The sequence below is a fragment of the Rhinolophus sinicus genome, linkage group LG05, assembly GCF_036562045.2.
Source record: "Rhinolophus sinicus isolate RSC01 linkage group LG05, ASM3656204v1, whole genome shotgun sequence".
Lineage (NCBI taxonomy): Eukaryota > Metazoa > Chordata > Mammalia > Chiroptera > Rhinolophidae > Rhinolophus > Rhinolophus sinicus.
The window spans coordinates 27,556,901-27,565,195 of record NC_133755.1 but is presented as its reverse complement, the minus strand read 5'-3'; the positions used below and the strand labels follow the sequence as shown (position 1 = coordinate 27,565,195).

Sequence of the window (8,295 nt, the reverse complement as noted above, 5' to 3'; positions counted from 1 at the left end):
TAGACATCGTTGGTCTAATTGTTACAGGGCTGCACCTTGAAGTGATAAAACAAATTATATTTTTGTTTTTGATATATTACACATTTGGGTTATACCTAAATTCAATTACTATAAAAGGGGAATATAAAAAAAATGTAGTGATTTGGGGGGATACATAGTATAGCTACTCTGAAGTCTTTCAAAGTGCCAGAAAGCATTATGTCCATTTAGCTAGTTTAATCTAATATTACTAAAATATAAGCAATGTAAATTTAAAGTACTATTAAAAGCTCTGCTTGAGGGAATCTAGAGAAATTCAAGAAGTCAATCCAATATGATAAGAACATATCTGTTGCTCACCCCTCTCCTACTCATTTCTTAATCATAGTACTGGGCAGAGACTACCTAGTCCCAGGCCTTATAGTTTTGTTCTTCTGTGCTTCTGGAACCGAGCCCACTACAGCAGCCATGCTGTGCCAAATAATCGGTCAGGCTAAGAAGCATCCAAGCTTGATCCACCTCTTTGTATTTATTGGAGCTGGAGGTACTGGAGCAGCGCTGTATGTCATGCGCCTGGCGTTGTTCAATCCAGATGTCTGTTGGGATAAAAAAATAACCCATGACCCAGCAACAAACTGGGTCTCAATGATCAATACAAGTTCTACTCAGTGTATGTAGATTAGAGCAAACTGAAGAAAGAAGTTCCAGACTTCTAAATGAAATATTTCACTGTAAAGCTGCTTAGATTGACGGTCTTCCAGAAGCTATCCACACAATTTTCCACTGAACTAGGAAATGTTTCCCCTCCAAATGCTTGAAATCATGTTTATTATTAACCAGGTGTATTATGTTGGGGTTTACACTTATTAATAAATATCTGAAACTTGAAAAAAAATAATATTGTATTTAGTATAACATATAATCAGAGCTGAACCTAGTACCAGAATAATTGTTTTATAATAGTTTATAATGATACGTTTGTATTTCCTTACATTTCATGTTGTTCATTCTTGAATAATTGTTTTCTTTAGTGGTTTAATGAGTATCATATAAGTAGATTTTGAAATAAAAAATTATATTTGTCAAAATATCCTACGAGCCAGAGGAACATTCTGTTTTGCACCTCAGTCATTTGTTTTTCATACTTGAACTATGGGAAGTTCGTTACTTCCCCAGGTGATCCATTTAATTGTTGAATAATATAACTCTTTTATTTTTCTGTAATCCTAAAGTAGAAAAAGGCAGCATGATCCTCCATCCAAGAAGAGGTTATCTAGTCTTTGAGACAACTATTCCAGTGATATTTTTTAAATTGCCATATTCATTCAGGTTTTATGCAATTGATGCTTTTTTTTTAACTTTTTTTATTAGTTTCAGGTGTACAAAACAATATAATCGTTAAACATTTATCATTTATATCCCACACACAGTGACAACTCCCCTCCTCCATCCACTACCCCTCTGACATTGCACACAGCCATTATATTTCCACTGTCTCTATTCCTAATGCTGTACTCTACTTCTTGTAACCATATATATATATATATATATATATATATATATATATATATAAAATTGTAGTTGACATTCATTATTGTTCAGCTTCAGCTTCAGGTGTACAGTGCAGTGATCAGGCATCTACATCCGTTGATGCTTTTTCTTACACTGCATTGGAATACCAATTCAACCCATTGATCCTTTCTCTAACTCTCTAAGAATATACAGAGAAAGTCTTATAATCCCTCTTCCACATGACAGCACATCAGTTACTTTAAGATAACTATCATGTCCCACTGCCTCTAAGGCTTCTCTTTTTCCGAGGCTAAATCGTATTGGGTTCCTCAAACATTCCTTCCTGTCCAAGTCTTGTTGTTGTTTGAAAAGTCTTCTGTCAATAAAACTTGGATATCCCTTCTTCACCCCAATGAGCTGCCAAAATAGTAAGTGCCAACCCCGAGTTATTTACTACCCTTGACTTCATGAGGCTGTATCAAGCAAAATCAACAACATCAGTTTCTATTCCTGCCAACCAAGAATTTACCAGGGAAGCCATTAATGTTGGTCAGGTACTTAGTGAACCCCTGTTTTTTTTCCTATAGACATCAGAAAGTTTAAATGTTGTTAAGTGCTATAGTAACTCTCAGGACATCCATTTATGATTAAGGTCACTGACAAAGTAACAATAAGATGAAAAAGAAATGCATTTGTATGTGATTATGAACTTGGGTATCATCATAAGAAGGGAGACAAAAGCGAAAGAATTGAAAGCAGTAATAAAAAGAAAAAAGAAAACTGTTGTCTGGAGTATATCGCACAGGAGCAAAAGACATACCAGCAAGGAAAAAATTGGTAGCTTGGAATTCAATAACATGAAAAATACCTTTATAAGAAAAAAATTTCTTAAAGCAATACAAAAGAAAATCCACAATTTGGATATAATTATTTTTAACGTGTGCAAACTATAAAAGATTAGCAGCCAGCAAATACAAATAACTTCTATACATCAGTAAGAATAACGTAAAACAACCAATATGAAAAATAAGCAAAAGTTTTGAATTCATAGAGAGAAAATTCAAATGGCCAAGAAAAGATGTTCAACTTTAACTATAAAAAGCACCCAAAACAATGTAATTAATTAAAATTATATCCATAAGATTTGTAACAAATATGTTAATATAAGTGACTAAACAGTAACTCTCACTCATTGCCGGTATGGATCCAAATTGGTCCACCAACTTTGAGAGCAATTTTATGATATTAACTAAATTTATTTGTTTGAATAAGTGAAAATTATAAACAATCTAAACATTGAGAATGAGGGAGAATATATAGTTGATGTAATCACACAGCTGTGTATGGTACAGTATTTAAAATTGGTGGACTAAATTTACTTGTGTTAATGTCACTAAATCTCAAAAATAACACTGAGTGAAAATGTGTATTTACATCTTAAAAAACACATGTAACTTTTGGCAAAACTAGTAAATCATTGAGAGAAGGATACATACCAAAATCCAAATGGAATTATTTTACAAGAGAGGCAAGTTATTAGTATCAGGAGAACTATTCAAAGAGTACTTCATATGTACAGAATCTAATGTTTTTAAAATTAAAATCTATTGGGGTGACAATGGTTAGTAAAGTTACATAGGTTTCAAGTGTACAATTCTGTACTACATCATCTATATATCACATTGTATGTTCGCCAACAGGAGTCATTAAAAATATATCTGAAGAAAATACTGTACAATGTTAAAATTTATTTAGGCTGGGTGATGGTTTCTATAAGTGGTTTAAAACTTGTATAAGTTTTTAATAAATTATTATCATATTTTCCATATGTTTGACTATTTATAATATAAAATATCACAGAACAAAATAACCACTGAAATAAGTATAAGAATTAAACTGTAAGGATAAAAATTATATTGTAAAGAGAAAGGAGAACTTTCCTTACTAAATATAGTTTAATATTATTAGAATTTCTGCAGTGAGTTTTCATATATTTACTTCCATAAGTAAAAAAGTAAAATAAACCATATAAATGTAAAATAAAATTATACAAATATGAAGTGAAATCATATATATATATACACACACACATATATATATATACATGCCTGAAGCCTACACTTAAATAGATGGAAACTGGATGGCCATAAGTAATATGTATACAGTAAATGCTAGATCATGACTTTCTGGTCATCATATTTACACTTGCCCTTCTTCACAATCCCTATTATGTCACTTTTAAATTGTGACACTCACACCTAAAAATGGTATTTCAAGTTGAGTATAGCACACCTAAATTAAAACTATGGCTAAACCTTTTTTTTTTGTGTTTTTTTGTTTCCAATATGTGCTTTATAAACATAGCCTAAGACTTAACTTTTGTTGGACCTTCATCCTATAGTTGTCCATATGGTGCTTATATTCAATGAAATGACCTACATAGTTTTCATAGATTATATTGGTAAGCCATGGACTCAATCTATAGTTTCACCATCTTTCTTAATACTCATCTAGTTCTTATATAACATGGTATGCTAACCCTTACCGGGCAAATCAGTGTCTCTTGGTCTTCACTAAGGGAGAGGACATCTATAGATTGACTCAGATAGTGGCCGTAGATCCGTGCCATTCCAGAGAAGTTGAATGGCAGGGACATGTGACCTAAGTTAAACTGCAGCTATTTTGTTGTTATGAGGGAAACACAGAGAGGAGAGCAGAGAATTAGACAGTCAACAAGAAATAGAGTTCAGAACGGTGATTAAACTATTACCTTGACACTCGAACTTTTAAGTTAATGAAAAGAAAATAATTTCTGTCATCATTTTAAAGAATAGAGTTGAATCTTCTTTTAATTAGAAATGAAAATATCCTAGCTAATACAGGCTTTGATTCAAGAAAGAGGAGTGTTAAATGTAACGGGTCCTACATGTGGAATGGGTTGCAATTAGGAGGAAACAATAAAATGAGCATACTGGGTTTAAAACGGACAAGTGTTGCTATTAAGTTAATTTTCTTTTGTCAAACAATGGGTTATTATTCCTTGATTAGCAGAGCATATGCTACAAGGCTACAACATTAAGATATCTGGCAGGAAATTTTCAATATGCTATATTGTGTTGGCTACTCATAGCTTAATGAAGTTAAGCTGCTAGAAGGACAATGTTTGCTTTAAAACAGACCGTTTTGATCAGAAGCATGAAGAAAATCGTGCTTTTCTGGAAAAAGGCCTTTCTGAAGATAATATGTAACCCAAGTTGACTGAGAATGGGAATCTAATCCTTTATACACATTCAGAGTTTGAAAAGCCAGATCTCAGTCCTCGCTGGCTAGTAATGGCAGAGCTAAGGAGGAAGCAGATACAGCAGAAACACGATTGGGGCCCAGGAATAGCAAGCCCAGCTCCAAAGCTCCTTCGTCAACCTTTCTGTACATTCAAAAGGTGTCCTGACTCATTAAGGAGATGTGGCTGGGCTCAACCTAGAGCAAATTACAGATAATTCTTGCCTCACCACCTTCCCTGTGTTTTCGCTTCGTCCAATGTAGTGGACATCAAAGGGAACCTAGGTACAAGGCTGACCATTAGCAGACAGAAATCCCAAGGTGGTGTCCTAGGCTCAAACACAATGAGTAGACAATGTCTCTGGATTTGGTTGTAATACAGGAGAGCAAATTCACCAGAGGCCTACATGTTTTTACAAGACTTGTCTCTTCCACGAAGCCCCAGCCTGACTCATCACCCCATGTTACAGCTCTCATCAGAGGTCCACCTTAGTTTGTTAACTCACGGCAGCAGGAAATGTGCTACAGAAGCAGCCAACACCCAGACTTTTCACCTGAGTTTCTGAGTCATCAAGTTCCTATTCTCAATTTCAACTAAAAGATAGAGCTTGTCTGGGTCATTCTGAACAAATTCTGTCACAAATATTTAAACTTTCCCTTCCTGTTACACTCTCCCCATGAATTTTTTTCTTAAAAGCCAGTCAATTTCCATTACATGGTAGCTATGAAGTGGCAAATGGATTAGCTGCTCACATAACTCAAGCCAGGGTGACCTTTTGTTTAGTGATTTGTTCTGGGAAATAGAGTTTGAAGGATAATGGATATTCAGCTCAAAGCAACAAAACACAAGGGCAATCATTCACTAAATTATTAAAATATGGAATAGAACACCATTGCGTTCATTCTAAGGTTCATGGGAGGGAGCTTCATATCTGTTCACAGATATTGAAGATGGACAGCTCTGAGGGGTCCAGGATAAAGTGAATACCTGTGCCCTGATTGTTGGTCTTCTACAAATCACATCTTTTGACTTCTTCATCTCTGATCACTCATAATTTGTGAGAATTCGTATAGGTGAAGCATTTTGCAAGTATAAAATGATACATAAAATATATATTATTGTTGGAGATAAGCAAAAAAAGAACTCATATCTTTTGGGATACTTTTCTAATGATCTTATAGTGCAGAACCAGTAATTATACAAATCATGTTTTATTTAGGAATTAAAACATGGCTCTGGAGAATCCTATAATACGCCTATAATATAGTAAAGTGACACTATCCAATTAAAGCCATGCATTATCCTTGAATCAAAACTGGTGCATATCAATGAAAAGCAATTCTTTAAATGGAAGCACATTGCAACAAAGCATTACATTGAATAAATTATTTATGAGAAATGCAAAACCATGATAGATCCATTGGCTGTAATAAAAGAAATTATTCTGATTTATCTTTGTCTTCAGTGAAACAATTTTAAAACACCTTCATTTATTTATTTTTATTAAAATTCACTTCAGAGATAAATTGATACAGGAATACATTTGCTTTTTAAGAATGCATAGTAGTGATGTACTATGCCTAATTTTCTAAGCAGCCCCACAGGCAGAGCCAGAACTTAGCCACAAACCTCTTGACTCCAAGGTGAGAATCCTTTTGCATAGGCTGCTCTGAATGTATTGCTGGGTTACAGCACACACACACACACACACACACACACGCAGACTTGAGAGAGCTTATGCCACTGAGGAGAAGCAGCCAGTTGCCTTGTGGAAACCAGGCATGTGTGTTTCGAAGTGCTACACTTCTCAGAGAATCTGTGCATGGTCCTCTGTTTCTCTTGTGAACCTGAATTTTATACATTTATCAATTTTAAAAAAATGGATATTTCTTCTGAGGAACAGAGGACCCAGCTCTACTGGAGATATGAAACTTCTGACAGGGAACGGGATCTCAAAACTACCTGCTAGTACAAGTCATATTTGGAAGACTAAAGTCTTTGTGTTAAGTGACATGAGTTTCCAGGCCAAGGACCACTATTTTCCATTTAAGTAGGCATAACTTTCTGGATGTATAAATGCAGGAAATCTGCAACAGATGAGCCTTTGGAATGTTGTAGGTTGTTGATGTTTTAGAAAACAATATTTTTTAGCATATATATATATATATTACTTTTCCAAATTTTCTTGAAAATTCTATTTGGAAAACTCAAAATGTTGAAGGTGAGAAATCATCTGTACTTCATAGAAAGGAAATCAGAATTCCTGGGTTTGTGTATTGTGATGATTAATTTTATGTGTCAACTTGATTGCTAAGTGCCGGGTATTTTGTCAAATATTATTCTGGGTGCTTCTGTGAGTGTTTTTGGAAGAGATGAACATTTGAATTGGTAGACTGAGTAAATCAGATTGTCCTCTGTGATGTGGGTGAGTCTCATCCCATCACTTGAAGGTCTTAACAGAACAAAAAGGTGACCCTCCCTCAAGTAAGAGAGAACTCTTTCTGCTTGATGGCCTTAAAACTAGAATATCAGCTTTTTCCTGCCTTCAGACTCAAACTGATGTAATGTATGTGTTTACTAATTAATGATAGGAAAACAAGGGAAATGATCGTACAATCTGTATGCCCATGTGTGCATTTGTGTGTGTGTGTGTATATATACACACACACACACACACACACACACACACATATATATATATATATATATATACATATACATATACACATATATATACATATATATGATGTGCTACTGAGTCAGCTGTGACTCCTGGCGACCCTATGAATGAGTGACGTCCACAACGTCCCATCCTCAACAGCCCTGCTCAGCTCCTGTAGACTCATGCCTATGGCTTCCTTTATGAAGTCAACCCATTTCATAGTTGGTCTTCCTCTTTTCCAGCTGCCTGCTTCTTTCCCCAGTATTATAATCTTTTCCATAGAACCCTGCCTTCGCATGCTGTACCTGAACTAGTTTTGTCATTTTTGCCCCCAACAATGTGATGTTTCAGGTTTAATTTGCTTTAGGACCCACTTACATGTTTTTCAGGAGGTCCAGGGTATCTACAGAGCTCTCCTCCAATACCAGATTTCAAATGAATCATTTTTTTTCCTATCAGCTTTCTTCACTGTCCAATTTTCAGACCCATGCATGGTAATTGGGAACACAAGGGTATGAATGATTGTAGTCATTGCTCTAATTTCCCATGCAAGTAAAGTGATGCTCAAGTTGATGCAATAAAAGCTACTACCTTATATAGAGCAAGAAAGGCCTCATGTTCGTGCTGGATTCAGAACAGGAAGAGGCACTCGATATCTAATTGTGAACATTCATTGGATATGGAGTGCTCCAAAGAATGTCAGAAGAAGGTAGTCTGTGTTTTATAGACCACAGTAAAGCCTCTGATTATGAAAAGCAATGGGTTGCTCTGAAAGAAATGGGTGTGTCCCAGCACTTGATTGTCCTGATAGGTAACCTGTATTTTCGACAGGAAGCCACTGTCAGGACAGAACATGGAGAGA

General features: G+C 35.1%; 1 pseudogene; it reads left to right on the top strand.

Moving 5' to 3' along the window:
• Window positions 1–447: 447 nt before the first annotated feature.
• Window positions 448–695, top strand: LOC109461100 (cytochrome c oxidase subunit NDUFA4; annotated as a pseudogene).
• The last annotated feature ends 7,600 nt before the right edge of the window (window positions 696–8,295 follow it).